Below are 20,630 nucleotides of genomic sequence, written 5' to 3' on the forward strand. Positions count from 1 at the left end.
GATCAAAACAGCATTCTCTGCCCGGTCACGGGTGTTACTTGCTTGTGACAAGCTGGGGGATCTTTCTGTAACCATCACGCCCCATAAGAGCTTAAATATGATCCAGGGTATCGTATTTCACAGGGACCTTCTTTTGTAGTCTGACGATGAGCTGCGCACCAATTTACTGTGGCAAGGTGTTTTGTCCGGCGTGTCCACCGGGGTCCGAGAGACAATCAGGCTACCAACAGTGTTTTCATCTTGGCCTTTAAGGGTGATGCATTGCCTGAGAAGGTCCAGGTGATGGTCTACCGCTGTGGTGTAAAGCCCTATATCCCTCCACCGATGCGGTGCTTTAAGTGCTGGAAGTTCGGCCATATGTCTTCCCGCTGTAGTTCCACCGTCACAGGCCGAGATTGCAGACGCCCATCACATCCCCCCCGCAGGGGGTCCACAACTCTTTTGTGGATACGTGCGTGGCGAGCACGGGGCCCTGAGCCATTGCAGCCTTCTTTCTCTCCCGGGCTGCATTTCCTTTCCCTTCCCCTCCTTTCCCCTCCATGCTCCTTTCCCCTCACCCTCTCCTCTCCCTCTATTGGTGTCCTTGCTTATGTTGGCCCCCACTATCCTCCTGGTTCTGTTGGTTTTACTCTCCGGCTTTGTTGTGTAATCATCTCCTCCTTTTGGCATTCCTTGGTCCCCCTCTGGGGTTTGACCTCCATTACAAAATTTCTCCTCCGTAGTGTGAGCCATTTGGGGAAGAGCACCTTACCTAGTGTCTCCGACGTACATTCCACCTTTTCTTTCACGTCGTTGTCTGATGCTAGGGTGCATAGCCAGCACGGTAGCCAGCCCGTGTGGTGGGGTCGTTATGTACCCTTTTGGTTGAGCCCCCTGAACACACAGGGATCACACTTCTGATACCTGAGCTGTGACCTCCTCATGCATGCCTTGGAGTGGTTGTTCGTCATCCTGGAGCATCGGAACTCCCGGCAATGGCCGCTGTGCCAGACGGCCCTTGCTGTGGCTGGGTGGCACCCGTGAGGAGAGCCCCTGATCGGAGTGGGTGGTATCAGGGCGGACGCTATGCAGATGAAACGCATACGGGTCCAAAACACTGGCCGTTCTTCTGCGGCCGTCTCTCTGCGTGGAACTGATTCCTCAAGTGCTGCTTCTCTTGCCCCTTCGGCCTTCCCTTCCATGGCTACCCCCTGGGAAGAGGGTCAGGCCCGTCGTCTAGGGGCAAAACCTTTCCCCCGTTATCTAGTTTGCACTAGGACTGATGGAGATACTTTCACCAGTGTCAAACCTTTATTCTTTGTGGAACACATTGAAGACAAGTTTGGCGAAGTGGACTCCCTGAGCAAGATGCGGTCGGGTTCGTTGCTGATAAAAACTGCTTCAGCTGCCCAATCTGCGGCCCTTCGTGCCTGTACCCATCTTGGCACAATTCCTGTGTCCATTACCCCTCACCAGTCTCTAAATATGGTACAAGGTGTGATTTTTCACTGGGACCTCATCCTTCAAACTGATGAGGAACTTCGGGACAATCCCGGACGGCGGGGTGTTCACTTTGTTCGGCGTGTTCAGAAGGGTCTTAAAGATAATCGTATTGATACTGGTGCCTTTATCCTGGCCTTTGAAGGGGATACCCTTCCTGAGAAAGTTAAGATTATGGTCTATCGCTGTGATGTGAAGCCGTACATCCCACCTCCTATGAGGTGTTTTAAGTGCTTGCGTTTTGGCCACATGTCTTCTCGCTGTTCCCAGGACCCTCTCTGTGGTGACTGTGGACGTCCATTCCATGAGGGGAGTCCCTGTGTTCCCCCTCCTGTATGTGTAAATTGTCATGGTAGTCATTCTCCACGTTCACCAGATTGCCCAGTATATAAGAAAGAAAAAAAGATACAGGAGTATAAGTCCCTCGATCGTTTAAGCTACACAGAGGCCCGTAAGAAATATGCATGACTGCACCCTGTGTCCATGACATCTAGTTACGCCTTGGTTACATCTTCACCCCTTCCTCCCCCTTCCTTACCCCCATCCCGGACCCCTCCCCTGCGGCTCCCACACCTTCTCCTATGGGCGCTGCTCCCCCTCCCCAGCTGGAGAAGTGTCCCACTCCTTCGGCGTCTGCCGGTCAAGGGCGCCTCTCCCGGGATGCCCCTTCCCGGCACCTTCCAGGTCAAAGGTCTGCTGCCGTGCGGTGCCTGCTAGAGCCGCGGTCTGTCGGCCCCCAGGTCGCCCGGTCTCTTTCTGTTCCTGATCTTGGTGCAGCTGGCTCCTTTATGCCACACAGCCCTCCTCGATCTCAGCCTGAAAAGGAGAAGAAACATAAGTCCCGGGACAGAGCCTCTGGTGTCACCGGAGGTCCCTTCCCCGACTTCACAACCGTATTCTGACCTGTCGTTCATGGATGTCGCCCCCTCCTTGTCGGTGTCGGGTGAGGACCCGGCGGTATGACTGGATTTAGCATGTTCAGCCCTCATTTAAACCATCGTTCTGTGGGTCTCCAATGGAATTGTAATGGATACTATCGTCACCTTCCGGAATTGAAATCCCTTCTTTCGTCCTACTCTGCAGCTTGTGTGGTTCTCCAGGAATCTCATTTTACTGATGCTCACTCACCGACCCTCCGTGGGTTCCGTGTTTTCTGTCGAAATTGGGTCGGACCCTTGCGGGCTTCTGGTGGCGTTTGTACGTTGGTCCGTACAGACATTGCTAGCACGTGGATTCCTCTCCAAACTACATTGGAAGCGGTTGCTGTTAGGGTCCACTTAGACTCTGCAGTCACAGTTTGCAATCTTTATCTCCCTCATGACAGGACTCTTACACCTGCTGCCTTAACCACCCTTCTTCAGCAACTTCCCCCTCCCTTCCTCCTCCTTGGGGATTTTAATGCTCATCATCCTTTGTGGGGCAGTGCCTTTCCATCTAGACGAGGTCTTCTTATAGACCAATTTATTGCAGACCACGACCTGTGCCTTCTTAATGATGGCTCCGCTACTCATTTCAGTGCCGGTCATGGTACCTTTTCTGCCATTGATCTTTCTCTTTCTTCTCCCTCTCTCCTCCCTTCATTACACTGGTCGCCACACGACGACCTTTGTGATAGTGACCATTTCCCATTGATTATCACGCGCCCTTCCCGCTCCCCGATGGACAGGTTACCTCGTTGGTCTTTCCACCGCGCCGATTGGCCTCTATACACTGCACAGGTCGAGTTTTCTCCCTCTTTGTCGGGTTGTATTGATGACGTCCTACGTGACGTGTCTGACGCGATTGTTCGCACTGCTAACCTTGCTGTCCCGCGCTCATCTGGACCGTTTCGTCGCCGGCAAGTCCCGTGGTGGAGTACGGCCATTGCCATTGCCATCCGTGATCGCCGTCGAGCTTTGCAACACTTTAAGAGGCACCCATCCGTAGCCAGCCTTACTACCTTTAAACGCCTTCGCGCTAAAGCCCGTTATTTAATCAAACAGAGCAAGCGGATATGTTGGGAACGATTCGTTTCTTCCCTTGGTTCCACTGTCCCTCTGTCATGGGTATGGGCTACACTTCGCTCTCTCCGAGGTTGCCATCGGCAGTCCACCCTCCCAGGCCTTCACCTCCCAGATGGCATTTGTATGGACCCATTAGTTCTCGCAGAACATCTTGCGACCCATTTTGCAGTGGCATCAGCGTCAGCCTCATATCCAGCTGCTTTCCTTCATCAAAAACAGCAGGCTGAAGCTCTCACCTTATGTTTCACCACTTGTGAGTCAGAATCTTACAACGAACCTTTTACTGAATGGGAATTTTTCTGCTCTATCTTCTTCTCGTGATACGGCCCCTGGCCCAGATTCCATTCATAACCAACTGCTTCAACATCTCAGTGCTCCACAACGGCAACATCTTCTTCGGGTGTTTAACCGTATCTGGCTCCAGGATGACTTCCCTTCTCAGTGGAGGGATAGCATTGTGGTTCCTGTCCTTAAGCCTGGTAAGGACCCCCTATCTGTTGACAGCTATCGGCCAATTAGTTTGACCAATGTTGTTTGTAAGTTACTTGAACGGATGGTAGCCCGTCGGCTCAATTGGGTCCTCGAATCTCGGGATCTCTTGTCGCCTTACCAGTGTTGCTTTCGAGAGGGACGGTCTTCAATCGATCATTTACTTCGCTTGGAATCCGCAGTTCGGCAGGCTTTTTCCCAGTGCCGCCATTTGGTTGCAGTGTTTTTTGACCTTCGCAAGGCCTATGACACGGCCTGGCGCCATCACATCTTACTTACCCTTCATCAGTGGGGTCTTCGGGGCCCGCTCCCGATTTTTATCCGCCAGTTCCTGATCCATCGGTCATTCAGAGTTCGAGTTGGTACTGCTTTTAGTCCTCCACGGACCCAGGAGACGGGCATCCCACAGGGTTCTGTCTTGAGTGTCCTTCTTTTCCTCATTGCTATTGATGGACTTGTGGCGTCTGTCGGTCCCTTGGTCGCCCCTGCCCTGTATGTGGATGATTTCTGCATTTGTGTTAGTTCCTCCTCGATGGCATCTGCAGAGCGGCAGCTCCAGGTAGTTATACGGCGTGCCTCTGCATGGACCCTCTCACACTGGTTTCAATTCTCTCCTTTAAAATCGCGAGTGGTCCAGTTCTGTCGCCGTACTACGATCCACCCTGATCCAGAGCTCTATCTCGCTGCACAACGATTGCCTGTGGTCCCACAGTTTCGTTTCCTGGGTCTTCTTTTCGACAACAAGCTCAATTGGCTGCCCCATATCAGACACCTGAAGGTAGGATGTTTCCGTAAACTCAATGTCCTTCGCTTCCTTGCCCACTCCTCTTGGGGTGCGGACCGTTCCCTCCTCCTCCGTCTTTATCGTGCTCTAGTTCTGTCTCGCTTGGACTATGGTTGTCAAGTTTATGGTTCAGCTGCTCCTTCCACACTGCACGTGCTGGATCCAGTCCACCATCGTGGTATCCGTTTGGCCACCGGTGCCTTCCCTATTAGCCCTGTTGATAGTCTCCTGGTTGAAGCTGGGATCCCCCCCCCCCCCTTTTCTGTTCGGCGGTCCCAGCTTCTGGTGTCTTATGCACTCACTATCCGTTCCTCTCCCATTCATCCTTCCTATTCTATCCAGTTCCAAGACCATGGACGTCGCCCACCCGACTCCCGCCCTCGGGCGGGTTTACCGGTTGGGCTGCGCCTTGCGTCTCTCTGCCGTGATTTTCAGCTTCCTTATTTGTCCTGTCTTCCTCGCTCCCTCCCCTCCACCCCTCCTTGGTTAGTTCCTCGGCCTCGAATTCGGATGGATCTCCGCCGAGGTCCGAAAGATTCCATCCCCCCGGTGGTGTTCCGTTCCTTTTTCCTGCCAAATGTTAAGGGAGTTTCGGGATGCTGTTGTTTTTTACACTGATGGCTCTAAATCTGCTGATCGTGTTGGGTATGCCTTCACGTCCTCTGTTGGAACGGAAAGTCATCTGCTGCCACCTACATGTGGGGTGTTTACTGCGGAATTGATGGCAATTTCCCAGGCCCTTACCTTTATTAAACAGTCCCACCACAACCGCGTTTTGTTATGTACGGACTCGATGAGTGGCCTTCTCGCTATTGACCGGTGTTTTTCGCGCCATCCCTTGGTCTCTGCCATCCATGACCATCTCGCTGATATTCACCGTGCTGCTTGTTCTATTGACTTCCTTTGGGTCCCTGGCCATGTGGGTATCCCGGGTAATGAGCTCGCTAATCGTTTGGCTGGGGGAGCAGTTACTTACCCCCCGTTTTCTGTAGCCCCTCCTGCAGCAGATTTACGGCTTCACATCAAATCCCACTTCGCACAGTCATGGGCCAATTCTTGGGAGGCTACTCCCCTGTCTAATAAACTTCGTGCAATTAAGGTGACACCAGGCCCATGGCGTTCTTCCTTTCGCATCTCCCGAAAGGACTCGACCACAGTGTGTCGTCTCCGCATTGGCCATACTCGGTTGACCCATGGTTTTCTTTTGCGTGATGAGCCACCCCCACTATGTGGTTGTGGAGCCTTCCAGTCAGTAGCCCACATTTTGGTTGAATGCCCACTTCTTTTGGCTCTGCGTGCTAAGTACAGGCTCCCCCACACTTTACCTTTGATGTTGGCTGACGATTCCCGGATGGTCTCTCTGGTTCTCGGTTTCCTCCGGGAAAGTGGTTTTTATTCTCAGTTTTAAGGTTTTTAATCTCTCTCTGGTGTTGGGGCAGGGCGGTGAGTGTTTGGGTGTCTCCCACTGTAAGCAGTGTTCGGAGATTCCTGATTCACCTCCCTGACCGAGTTCCTCTTTTCATCCCCTTTTACTCTGTTTTTACCCTTTTTTTAAGGCTTGGTTAGTCTTTCTATTCCCATACGTACTTTCTACATTACGGCAGTTGTACCTTTTAAGTCACAGGTGGTCTTGCCTATGCTGCTTCAGCATAATGTTGGGTTCGTTCTCTTGCCGACTTCCCTCATTTTGTTTTTTACCAATGACGACATGACTGCCTTTTTACGTTTTTTCCCTTTTTCCGTTTTATTGTTCTGACTTTACCGAGTTGTCCCATTAGCGGAATGGCACATATTTGAAACAAGGGACTGATGACCTTGCTGTTTGGTCCCTTAAACCTCAACCAACCAAGCCCATCACATCCCAATACTCCATGTGACCCGTCTCCCATCTGTGTCAACTGCAGAGAGCACCATTCACCTTGCTCGCCAGACTGCAGGATTATCCAGAAAGAAAGGAAAATCATGGAGTACAAGACCCTGGACCGACTGATCTACACTGAGGCTAAGAGAGATTTTCAACGTCTGCATCCTGTGCATATGACATTGTCTAACGCCGCCACTACAACAGTTCTGGCACCATCAGCTCTGCCAACCCCGGTCACCTCTCAGAGCTGGAAGACTACACCTGCCCCCTTCATGTTGGGGGGCATTTCCCTCCCTGTTGCTCCTGCACCAACCATCTGGGATGTCCATCTCCACATCTAAGCTGGAGAAGTGCAAGTCTTCTTCGGCTTCTCTCGCTAGGAAAGGGTACCGTCTCAGTTCGACCTCTGCCTCTTAAATAATGGGGCAGCCACACATTTCAGTGTGGCTCATGGTAGCTACTCAGCCATTGATTTATCAATTTGCAGCCCAGGACTTCTCCCATCTATCCACTGGAGGGCACATGACAACCTGTGTGGTAGTGACCACTTCCCCACCTTCCTGTCACTGCCCCAGCATCAAGCCCATGGACACCTACCCAGATGGGCTTTAAACAAGGCAGACTGGGAAACTGTTAACTCTGCTGTCACCATTGAATATCCCCCATACGTTAACAACGATGTCATTGTTGAGCAGGTGACTAGAACAATTGTTTCTGTGGCAGAAAATGCGATCCCTCGCTCTTTGGGTGCCCGAGGCATAAGGCAGTCCCTTGGTGGTCGCCGGAAGTTGCTGAAGCAATTAAGGAGCATCAGCAAGCTCTACAGCAGCATAAGTGGCACACTTCCCTCGAGCACCTCATAGCTTTTAAAATGGCTCCGTGCCTGCATTCACCAACTTATCAAACAACGGAAGCAGGAGTGTTGGGAGAGATAAGTCTCAACCATTGGGTGCCATTCGTCACCTTCCCAAGTCGGGGCAAAGATCAAGCATGTTTATTTGTACCAGACCCCAACAGGTGTTCCTTGTGTTACCATAAATGGCGTGTTACCTACTGACGCAAACGCAATTGCCAAGCACTTTGCTGAGCACACTCTCAAGCCTCTGTGTCGTAGAATTACCCCCCAGCCTTTCACACTCTCAAACGGCAGCTGGAAGGGAACGTCCTCTCATTCACTACACACTGCAGTGAATCTTATAACACCCCATTTACAGAGTGGGAGTTCCTCAGTGCCCTTGTAAATTTCCGCAACACAGCTGGGCCGGATCGGACCGCAGTCAGATGATTAAACATCTCTCATCTGACTACAAGCGACATCTCCTCGTTGTCTTCAACCGGATTGGTGCGATGGTGTCTTTCCATCGCAATGACGAGAGAGCACCATCATTCCGGTGCTCCAACCCGGTGAAAACCCGCTTGATGTGGATAGCTATCGGTCCATCAGCCTCCCCAACATTCTTTGGAAGCTGCTGGAACGTATGGTATGTCGGCGGCTGCGTTGGGTCGTGGAGTCATGTCGCCTACTGGCTCCAGGTCAGGGCGGCTTCCACCAGGGTCGCTCTACTACTGATAATCTTGTGTCCCTCGAATCTGCCATCTGATTATCCTTTTCCAGATGCCAGCACCTGGTTGCCGTCTTTTTCGACTGACGTAAAGCATACGACACGACCTGGCGACATCATATCCTTGCCACGTTGTATGAGTGGAGCCTCCAGGGCACGCTCCCGATTCTTATCCAAAACTTCCTGTCGCTCTGTACTTTCTGTGTCCAAGTTGGTGCCTCCCATAGTTCCCCCCATATCCAGGAGAATGGAGTCCCACAGGGCTCTGTACTGAGTGTCTTTCAATTTTTAGTAGCCATTAATGGTCTAGCAGCAGCTGTCGGGCCCTCCGTCTCACCTTCTCTGTATGCAGATGACTTCTGCATTTTGTATTGCTGCTCCAGTGCTGGTGTTGCTGAGCATCGCCTACAGGGAGGCATCCACAAGATGCAGTCAGGGGCTCAAGCCCATGGCTTCCAGTTTTCAGCCGCAAAGTCGTGTGTCATGCACTTCTGTCAGTGTTGTACCGTTCATCTGGACCCAGAACTTTACCTTCATGACGATCCATTAACTGTCGTGGAGACATAGCGATTCTTAGGACTTGTTTTCAGTGCTCGATTGACTTGGCTTCCTCATCTTTGTCAGCTTAAGCAGAAGTGCTGGCAGCATATCAATGCCATCCGTTGCCTGAGCAACACCAATTGGGGTGCACAGCGTTCTAAGCTGCTGCAGCTCTACAGAGCCCTTGTCCAATCCTGAATTGACTATGGGAGTGTGGTTGATGGTTCGGCAGCACCTTCAGCATTGCATTTACTCGACCCTGTGCACCACTGTGGGGTTCAACTAGCGACAAGAGCTTTTAGTACGAGTCTGGTGACCAGCATACTGGTGGAGGCTGGGATCCCTCCATTGCAGTTGCCAGTTACGTCGCACACATTCGTAGTTCTCCTGAGCATCTGAATTACCGTCTCCTTTCACCGCCCGCGGCAGTCCATCTCCCACAATGGCGGCCCAGGTCGGGGCTAACAATTGCGGTTCGCATGCGGTCCCTTCTCTCCAAACTGGAGTCCTTCTCTTTACCATCTGTACTTGAGGTCCGTTCACGTACATCTCCATGGTGTATGCCTCGGCTGCAACTTTGTCTGGGCCTGTCACGTGGCCCTAAGGACTCGTTAACCTTGCGGCTCTCTGCTGTCACTTCCTCTCGATTCTTGACGTGCTGCGGGGCTCTGAAGTGTTTTACACCAACGGTTGGATGGCTGATGGTCACATAGGCTTTGCACACATTCACGGTGGCCATATTGAATAGCATTCCTTACCCGATGGTTGCATCACTGCAGAGCTTGTGGCCATTTCTCGTGTACTTCAGTATCTCCGTTCATGCCCTGGGGAGTCTTTTCTTTTATGTACTGACTCCTTGAGCAGCCTGAAAACTATCAACGAGTGTTACCCTAGTCATCCATTGGTAGTGTCCATCCAGGAGTCCATCTATGCCCTGGAATGGTCCAGTCGTTCAGTGGTGCTCATCTGGACCCCAGGTCACGTCTAAATGCCAGGAAATGAACTTACTGACAGGCTGGCCAAACAGGCTACACGGAAACTACTACTGGAGATGGGCATCCCCACAACTGACCTGCGTTCGTTATTATGCTGCAAGGTTTTTCAGCTTTGGGAGATGGAATGGCAAATCTCAGTTGTTGTTGTTGTTGTTGTGGTCTTCAGTCCTGAGACTGGTTTGATGCAGCTCTCCATGCTACTCTATCCTGTGCAAGCTTCTTCATCTCCCAGTACCCACTGCAACCTACATCCTTCTGAATCTGCCTAGTGTATTCATCTCTTGGTCTCCCTCTACTATTTTTACCCTCCACGCTGCCCTCCAATACTAAATTGGTGATCCCTTGATGCCTCAGAACATGTCCTACCAACCGATCCCGTCTTCTGGTCAAGTTGTGCCACAAACTTCTCTTCTCCCCTTCAGCTTTGGGAGATGGAATGGCAAATCTCAGTATGCACAACAAACTGCGAGCCATTATGGAGACCGCGAACGTGTGGAAGTTCTCGATGAGGGCCTCTTGCAGGGACTCCATAGTTCTCTGCCGGCTTCGCATTGGCCATGCCTAGGCAACCCACGGCTACCTCCTGCGCCGTGAATACCCACCTCAGTGTCGGTGCGGAGCCTGGTTGACAGTGGCCTATATTCTTCTGCTCTGTCCTTCTTTGGCTGCGCTGTGACTTCATCTCGGGTTGCCGGACACGTAATCATTGATTTTAGCAGACAACACTTCATCGGCTGATTTGGTTTTACATTTCATCCATGAGGGTGGGTTTTATCATTTGATCTGAGTTTTAGTGCATCTCCTTTGTCCCTCTGTGCCTCCACCATAGTGCTGGTGGCTGGTTTTTCCTCTTTATTTTCATGGTCGGCCAGCCACTGTAATCTGCTTCTTTGTTTTACTCTCTTCTGTTTTTTGCATCTCTCTGTTGTTTTCTTGTCCTCTTTTGTTCCTTTTAGTGTTTGTTGCCTTTCCTTTGTTCTTGTGGTCTTTCCTTTCTTTCCGTTTTGTGTTGTATGTCTCGTCTGTTTTATTCTCACATTTGTGACATTGTTTTATTAGGAACAAGGGACTGATGATCTCGTAGTTTGGTCCCATTCCCCCTCTTCTAAACCAACCAATCTAGCTACTGCTCCATCTCTCTTACCAGCTGTGTTTGCAAGGTGATGGAACATATGATTAAAGCCCGGCTTTGTGGTGGGTTGAGTTTCAAAATTTACTAACAAATGCACTATGTAGATTTAAAGCACGGTGTTCTGCAGTTGACCATCCTGATACTTTGTCCACCCATGTCATGAATGATTTTATATGGAAATCCCAGACTGTGGCCTATGACACCTGTTGGAGAACTTGTATCCTCTGTATTCATTACACATGGGGCTTCCATGGGCACCTGCCCTGTTTTCTTCAGGCGGTTTTACAAGACTGAGTTTTCAGTGTGTGTGTGTGTGTGTGTGTGTGTGTGTGTGTGTGTGTGTGTGTGTGTGTGTGCGCGCGCGCTACGACTTTCTTGGGGCTTATGCTCAATAGGAAACTCTCTTGGTCCTCCCATGTGTCTTACCTGTCACCTTGCTGTACACAGTCCCTCAATCTCCCATGTGTCCTCACTGACACTTCCTGGGGAACCACTCTCCTCTGTTTGTACTGGTTTCTTATCCATTCGACACTCTACTATGATTGCTTTGTTTATGCACCTGCACGCCCATCCCTCTTATGCCGTCTCAACACTATCCCCCATCATGGCATCCGTTTGGCCACGGGCACCTTTTACACCAGCCCGGTTGAGAGTCTGTATGCTGAAGCTGCTGAACTACCACTGTTCTACCGCAGTGACTTTCTCCTCAGCAGGTATGCATGCCGTTTGTTTGCCATGCGTGGCCACCCATCCCACGCCTCCTTGTTTGATGATTCCTTTGATTGTCAGTATGGTGCTCGTCCCTCTTCTGTTACCTCCACTTTCGCCACGTACTACCTTCACACTACCTGCAACTTTCCCAGTGGGTGTGAACCATTCACCACCTTGGCTTCGTGAAGCGACCCATGTTAACCTTGGCCTTCATTCACTTCCTAAGGACACTACTCCAGCCTCGGTCTATTGTCTCCAGTTTCACGACCTTTGCATGGAACTCCGCGATGGTGCCTGCGTCTACAATGATGGCTTTCAGACTGACCATGGGGTCAGGTATACCTTCGTCACTGGCACTTGTGTCTTTAGATATTGGCTTCCGGCACTCTCATCAGTATTTACAGCCGAGTTCTTTGCCTTGTATTAGGCCACGGAGTACATCCAGCAACACAGCCTTTCCAATTGTGTCCTCTGCTCAGACTCACTCAGTGCCCTCCAAAGTCTACGTGCGCTGTACGCTTCTCATCCCTTAGAGCAGTGGGTCCATGAAAACTGTCACTTGCTCACTCTTCGTGGAGCCAGTGTCATGTTTCTGTGGGTCCCTGCTCATGTCGATCTGCGAGGAAATAAGACTGCTGACGCTGCTGCCAAGGCTGCAATCCTCGTACCTCAGCCTGTGAGTACTCTGATGATTTCTACATTGGCGTCTGTCAGGCGGTGGTGTCCCTTTGGCATCGCCAATGGTCCTCCCTTCACGGGAATAAGCTTTGGGTTATTAAGCTTCTCCCAGTGCCTTGGACAATCTCCTCTTGGCCCTTCCGCCGAGAGAAGATTAATTTAACTCGGCTGCATATTGGGCACTGCCTTTTTAGCCATCATCATTTGCTAAGTGGCGCTACCCCACCTCTTTGTACACATTGTGCCCATATTTTAACTCTCCACCACTTCCTACTGACTGCCCCTTTTTTAACAATTCACATTCCAACTTGGGATTGCTGTCTGACTTATTAGCTGTTTCAGCGAATGATACATAGGCTGTCGACCGCATTTTACTTTTTATCTGCCGAAGCAATATGGCGAAGGCTATTAAATTTTTAGTTTTGGACCTCCATTTCAGTATGGTGCTTTTTCAGCCCTTTTTCCACATGCCTGTTTGTAACTATCTCCTATTTTGTCCATTGGGACTGGTGTATAGCCATTTAATTCCTCTCTCTGTTCCTGTTCTATAGTTTTGACTTGGGCGCGTATGACCCCTGTTGTTTTTTGCACCTTAATACAAAACAAAACCTTGTCCCCATCCCCCTCCTCAGTCTTCCTTCCCTTCCTATGCTTTGTATTGCTGCAGCATCTTACTTTGCAGCTCTTCCCAGAAGGCCCTGTAGCATCCATTCAGTCATTCTTGGACATAAATGTCTCAACATTTCCACCTGATTCATTCAGGTTGTGTTTGGGCTACCCATATGTGTTAAGTCTCGATTTCTTCCATAAATCCTGAACGTGGAACAAATTCCATATCATTTCTGCCCTTTAACAGTGTGTATACGACCCGGGACAACTGGGAGATCCGGGAAAACCTGGGAATTTTTTCAACCGGGAAAAATCCATGAATTTTTTATAATTATAGGAATTTTTCATTGTTTTAGTTTTCTGTTAAATTTTTGTAATTTCGACTGGTATGAACCGATACTCTAAGGAGATTACTGTATGCCACTACTGCAGAATAATACTTCAACAATGAAACATAAACAAGAGAAAAAAACGAAAATAACTTAAATTGCAAAGGAAATGCGCCGTATACAACGATGACAAACAGTGCTCATGCAAGCATCTGCCAACAGAAAAATGTGTCAAAGCCTTTAGGAAGACAATGCCATACTTCATAACAACAAATAACCTCCGAAGAGCGTGAAGTCACAACTGTTTACATTAGATTGGTTTTAGCAGTTACGAGCGGGCTCATGCGCATGCGCAGTTTCGTTGCGTTTGAGTAGTAGATTCTCCAGCTTCTGGCTACAGCCATGTGGCTGTTGGCTGTGCAAGCAGTCCTAGCAAGCATCTAGATGTTACTGGGAAAAGGGGGGCCAAATTCATATTCTTGAGAAAAAAAGACTTGTTTCACAAAGCTCCTAGCATCCAGCGCACGTTAGTCTATCAATTATTCATATGATTTTGAAACGCATCCCTGTCGGTTATTGAACACATTTTAATTGATTTCTGAATGAATCATAAGTTGATGTTTGAATGCGTGTATAGTGAACGTGATGTCTCTGTCAGGAGAATCCTCGTCGGATCTAGGGATAAACTTTCCACAGACAAAAGGGGACAGGGCTATACGAGCTGAGCGGAGTAAAGCCGAACGGATGAATGCCAATTGCTGTCTGATTTTGTGGTTGACTGGGTTTGCGAATGATCAGTGTTGTTATAATTACTAGCGAAATCCATAAATTCAGCCTACCAGAATGGAATAAATGACTAACAGGAATAACAGGTGGAAAAGATTACGTACTATCTTCTTGGTGTATCCAATAAAATGAAATTTTGCCAGAAAATTTTAGTCCAGATCGCTACACTAGTAAAGACCAGTTGTACAATCCTCGGCTAGCATCCGCTTAAGTTCTATTCTGGAAGTAATGCGGAAAACGTGTTGTACAAACATGTAGCAACGCCTAACAGGAGAATAATCGCGGGATAACTAGACCAGTGATTCTGGTAGGGTTAGTGAAGTTAATCGGCGAACAAATTTTGACAATGGCAGGAATAGCTACAGAATTGATGATGACAAGATTGTTAGAACGAGGAAGGAGAAGAAACGCGGACATAATACATATTATGGAAGAATAAGACTATTCCAAATTTATATGAAAAATTCGTAATACTACTATTTGATTTCATGCTTGAGAAACTGGTGTGTATGAATGAAATGTGAAACTATTTCCTAACACAAAGCTTTTTGCTTGTAGTAGGCCTTATAGGCATTTGATATTGGTACTTCTTGAATTATATTCTGTCGTGTTATAAAAATGACCCTTCTTGCCAAAACAGTCTTGTTTATTTGTTGGGTGTTACAAAAATGCTGCAATATTAGAAAGGCCTATTTCGTTTTATTTAGCAGACAGTGACAAAATAGACGTAATCAGATCTAGAATCCACACCAGTCTTGGCTATTATTTGTATTAACAGCATTTTCAGTTTTAGATAGTGACATTTCGATTTTTCATGTAGCAAAACGTTGGAGGAACTTTGATGAGGTAATAGATTCTTTCACAGAAGGGAAAGCACACCTTGTAAAGCTATAGTAAGATTAGAGAGAAAAAAATGCTAAGAGCTAAGGACTGAACAAATGTATACTTTCTCACTTGTCCCTTGTCTTCATTGGTTTTACGTATCCTATATTTAATTTTATGTCACACAAAACGACAAGTTATTAGCTAATAGGCAATAAAGAGGGCTAATTGCGAGGGGTTTTTTTTTTTTTTTTTTTTTTTTTTTTTTTTTTTTTTTTAAGAAAAAAAAGAGGGGCAAGCTGTCAAACCAGCCGACTGGAAGCAGTAGAGGCACCACAGACATTTCAATTTCCACTGTCCTGAATATAGTTTGATGGCACCCATTACAAAATGTACACGTTTTGATTCCACAGAGCAAAATACAGTGACGTGCGATAGAAGGATGCTCTATGAAGAGGCGTGGCACTGCACTTTGAAACATAAAACATACCTGTTCGAGTTAAGTGTGCCAGACTTTTCAGAAAGATGTGTATGCTACAAGATGAACATATTTTTGAAAATTCGAGATTTTTTTTTTTAAGTATTGATCCGGTTAGCAAATATTGTAGATCCGGGGCTGATGCGCAGAGCAGTATGAGTCATAGTGGGTAGTCTCCACATGACCCATGTTTACATTTAGTGATTTTGCTGTTTCCCCTTTGTTTACTCTCACGTCAAATGAAAACAAAACGAATATCTGTGGCCAGGAGCTATCAAGTGAATTAAAATACATTCACATAATTACGGAGGGCTAAAATATGTTATTAGTTTCAGATTTTATTTTATTTCCACCTTTCTGACAGTCAAGCATTAATCGCCTTGCAGAACAATGAAGTTATTTTTGTGTGTTTGCTAAAGAAATTTGACTTTTATTAACCCTTTCCGCAGAGGCAGTCAATGTATTTGAAACGAAATGGTTAATTCCACAGTACTGGCTAGTTTCAACTGTCCGCTGCACTTCAGGTGCACGTTTTCATCTTCTAGAACGTATGGCATTATGCCATAATGAACTAAACATGATATAATACAGTACTGGTGCTCCAGGAAAATTTACATCCCGAAAACCACACTGAAAAGCTTAATATCAGGTCGAGGTGTGCTTCATTGGGAATCTGGACATAAGAATGTGCACTTTAAGTATGCACTTTAAATGTGCACGTTTTAATATGGTTCACAAAATTCCGATGCTATTGGAGTTTCCTCTGCTGTCTTGTTTCTTTTATGACATAATGTATGATGTTTCAATGTTTTACACGTACATACATACGGGCTTCCTATGTCATGGTAGCTGCGCAAGCGCGGTGTCACCTGTTATCTGCGCTCTCTGGCAACTGCTGAAACGAACCTGTTTCTAACAAGTTGCGGGGAAAATATTGCGAATGGTAGTTTGAAAAGCGCTACCTTCAAAGTAAATATCCTTTTACGTAAGTTGAAATACTTGTGAGACTGTACCATGAATTTCTTAAATCACAGAGCGTTTGACTCTCATTTAAAAATAAACTCTTTGATGATGAGCCATGTAGAAGGATTTCGAACTCTGAAGATCAGACATTTATGTCATTATTAAAAAATTTACTGGCAGATTTGTGTGATATATCTTAAAGTGTAACCTGCGCAGAAAAGATCAAGATTGTATGCGAAAGCTTAGCTTCTCTTGCAGGTTATTAATTTTAAGAGACCATAATTATATGTGAAAGCTTTGCTTTTCTTGTAGCAACACTATGATATTAATTTAAACTATTAACTTTACCTGTTTGTGTGTTCATGCTACTTAACAGTGATGTTGCTGTTGGCTGTCAGGTGTCCTATGCTCTGCATATCCGCTGTCATAGGCTGGCGAGATCACGTGACATGAGCTATGACTGGCTTAAAAAAGCGCATCGCAATCTCAATTTCAATGATTCGCAAAGTAACATGCAGTGTTTGGTGGAATTCAAATGTATCAGCGTACATGTTGCTGCTCATCAAAGATATTTCCAAAACATGTATTTTTTTCCTTGCATTTCGTTTCCTAAATTGCCGGGAAATTCTATGTCTGTGTATAAAACCATTACCATTCAAATGATTGATAAGTTTCGAGGGAAAATACACTGTCACTTAACATGGAAAAAGTGTGTTTTCACCCCGGAGAAAGTGTATTTTTAATCAGTAAATCTGGGAGAAAGTGTATGTTTAACCGGGAAAAATCTGGGGATTTTTTTTTCCTTGTCCGCGTATACACCCTGTTTAAGCATCACCATTTCACTGCATCCTTGCAGTTTCTCTATTACGTAAACCTTGATATGCACAAAGAATTACCATTCATTATTGCAGCTCTTCTAAGAGTTAATTATCCCCTTGTTAAGGTTTGCATCTTCTTTGTAGCTGCATCACTTCGTACAATACAACCAATGAGATATCAGCAGTTTCTTGTCACAGTTTGTTGCAATTGCTGCTGTTTGCATTTCTTTTTTCATTTGTCATCCTTATTATTCTTTAATGCTGTTCTTCACCACCCTTCCAGTAGTGAAACTGTTTGTTTCGGGTTGTCAGTCCGGTCACCAGATTCCAAATGCTGTACTTTCATTACAACCATAGTCTCTGACATCAGTAGAAAAGTGGAGTTCAAATGTGGAGCAATGAAATACACAGTCTGAACCAATTTAGAAAAATTATATGTCCAATTGATTTTGGAGTGTGCTGATGTAAGTTCTGTGATTTTTCTGCAAAAATTTATTACCACTACATTGGTTTGTTGAAAAGTTTGTTTATATTTCCTTTTGCACTGCCTTCCCACGTATCGTGGCACTTTGGGGACTCTATCAGACTGTTACGATGCTGCTTGCTTGCGGCATAACATAGTTGTTATAAGCTACCCACCAGGCAGCCCAATTCCATGAATTTTGCACATGTGCTACGCAGTTTGCCACCCCTTCCAACAATCACTCTGCCAGTACAATAGGATTGCAAGGATACTCCCTGGCTGCCTGACTACCTGCTCATCAGATGTTGGCACACCACTGTTCACCTGTGCCTGCTCGTTTGTGGGTGTGCTAGCTGGAACAGCCAGTTCCATGTAGTTTTTGAATTGTAAATTAAATTTGACATGGTGGTGTAGCATTTTACATTACAAACACTCTGAGTTGCACAGTTGTAGCTTGAACACAGGGTACTATTTTGAAATTAGTAGTGTAGGCAAATAATCCTACTGGTAAGGTTCATTATACCACTACTTACATTCTAATCATAATTAAGGTTTTTTGTCCTCATTCCATTTTGGGCATCTCTTGGGGTCTGACTAATTCCACAGGATTGACTTTTTGTAAGAAAGGCAACTTACACATAGTCTTACTGTTGCTAATAGAATAAATTCACATGTGAGGTCTTAATTGGTATGAACTTTGTTGGGTATGCAAAAGGCAAGGATCTAGATGCATTGAAGCTAATTTTTAAGCTTTCACATGTGTGCCTTCACATGGTTAAAAGCAATATTTTTAACTTCAGGCTGATCCCCGTTAGCACATAAGTTCTCTTGCTGCTGTCATCACTTTACAGACATTTCATTATCAGCAAATGTCACTTCAGTTTGACGTTACACAAAATGGAACTTATATTTGTTACAAAAAGGCTAGAATATGATGGCAAAACCCAGCTTAGAATTCCACTTTTATCAATTCCGCTATTTATATTGACATCTACTTAGCTACTCCACAAGCTACGATACGGTGCGCGGCGGAGGGTACCCTGTACCACTACTTGTCATTTCCTTTCCTGTTCCACTCGAAAACAGAGAGAGGGAAAAGTGACTGTCTATATGTCTTTATAAGAGCGCTAATTTCTCATATCTTATCTTTGTGGTTGTTAAAGGCAATGTATGTAGGTGGCAGTAGATCGTTTGGCAGTTAGCTTCAAATGCCAGCTCTCTAAATTATTTCAACAGTGTTTCTTGAAAAGAACGCTGCTTTCCCTCCAGGTATTCCCATTTGACTTCCTGAAGCATCTCCATTAACACTTAAGCATTGTTCGAACCTACCAGTAACAAATCTGGCAGCCTCTGAATTGCTTCGATGTCTTCCTTTAATCTGACCTGGTATGGATCCCAAACATTCGAGCAGTATTCAAGAATAGGTCGCACCAGTGTCCTATGTACTGTCTCCTTTATAGGTGAACCACTCTTTCCTCAAATTCTCCCAATAAATCAGTCGACCCTCCATCTTCCCTTCCACAGTTCTCACAAGCTCGTTCCACCTCATATTGCTTTACAGCGTTATGCCCAGATATTTAAATGACTCTACTGTGTCAGACAGGACACTAGTAATACTGTATCCAAACATTACAAGCTTGATCTTCCTACTCAAGTGCATTTACTTACATTTTTTCACATTTAGGGCTAGCTGCCATTCATCATACCAACTGAAAATCTTGTCCAAGTCATCTTGCATCTTCCTGCGGTCACTCAACTTAGAAACCTTAGCATACATGAAGACATCAGCAAACGACCGCAGATTGCTGTCCACCCTGTCCATCAAATCATTTTTGTATACAGAGAACAGCAGCAGTCCTATCACACTTCCCTGGGGCACTCGTGACGATACCTATGTCTCTGATGAACACCCTCCGTTGAGGACAACGTACTGGGTTCTATTATTCAAGAAGTCTTCAAGCCACTCACATATCTGTAAGCGTAATCCATATGATCGTACCTTCCTTAACAGCCTGCGGTGGGGCAGCACCATTTCAAATGCTTTCTGGAAGTCTACAAATATGGAATCTGCCTGTTGCCTTTCATCCATAGTTCTCAGTATATAGTTTGAGAAAAGGGCAATCTGCGTTTTGCACATGCAGTGCATTCTAAAACCATGCTGATCCGTGGACATAAGCTTCTCAGTCTCAAGAAAGTTTATTCTATTGGAACTGAGAATATGTTCAGGGATTCTGCACCAAACATAGGTTAGGGATATTGCTCTAATTTTGCGAGTCCATTCCTTTACTCTTCTTATATACTGGAATCACCTGCGCTTTTTTCCAGTCACTTAGGGCTTTGTGCTGGGCGAGAGATTCATGGTAAATGCAAGCTAGGTGAAGGGACAATGCCGTAGAGTACTCTTTGTTAAATCGAACTAAGATTCCATCCGGATGCGATGTTTCATTTGCTTTCAAATCTGTCAGCTGTCTCTCTAAGCCAGGTGTGCTTATTACTGTCATCCATACGGGAATCTGTCCAGTGGTCAAATAATGGTATATTTGTATGATCCTTCTGTGGGGACGTTTCCTTGGATCTGAAATTTAAAACTTTGGTTTTGGTTTTGACCAGACTGGCCAACAAGGGACTGAATGGAAGCCTTAGACCTGTTTAGCAATTTTATGTAAGAATTTTCTTGGGTTCTCTGCCAGATGGTTTGCTGAAGTGTGACGGTGGTAGTTGTTACATGCTTTGCGCATAGGTCTTTCCACAAACACATGAATCTCTTCTAACCTTCACTTGTCATTTGTGTTTTCCCTTTTGAACTGAGAGTGCAACAGCCTCTGCCTGCTCAGCATCTGCCGAATTTCATTATTAAACCGTGGTGGGTCTTTGCCAACCTTTATCCAAGAGACACATCTCTCCAGACCACGATTTACAATCTGCGTAAACTTTGCCCATAATTCCTCTACAGCAATCTTACTGGAACTAAGTGATGTCAATTCACTGTCCGAGATGCTAATAATGGCTTATCTGCTCTATCTAGCAGAAACACTCTCCTATCCTTCTTGACTGATTTATTAACTTTCATCATCATAGTTGTTGTAGTGACATCACGATCATTAATCCTTGTTTCTATACTGACA

At 46.4% G+C, this 20,630-nt stretch overlaps 1 protein-coding gene across 3 annotated transcripts in view; it reads left to right on the forward strand.

Moving 5' to 3' along the window:
- LOC126262468 (girdin) overlaps positions 1–20,630 on the forward strand; it is a 242,450-nt gene that overhangs the window by 81,604 nt on the left and 140,216 nt on the right. The gene's annotated exons all lie outside the window — the stretch shown is intronic.

This window comes from Schistocerca nitens, chromosome 6 (assembly GCF_023898315.1).
Source record: "Schistocerca nitens isolate TAMUIC-IGC-003100 chromosome 6, iqSchNite1.1, whole genome shotgun sequence".
Taxonomy (NCBI): Eukaryota; Metazoa; Arthropoda; class Insecta; order Orthoptera; family Acrididae; genus Schistocerca; species Schistocerca nitens.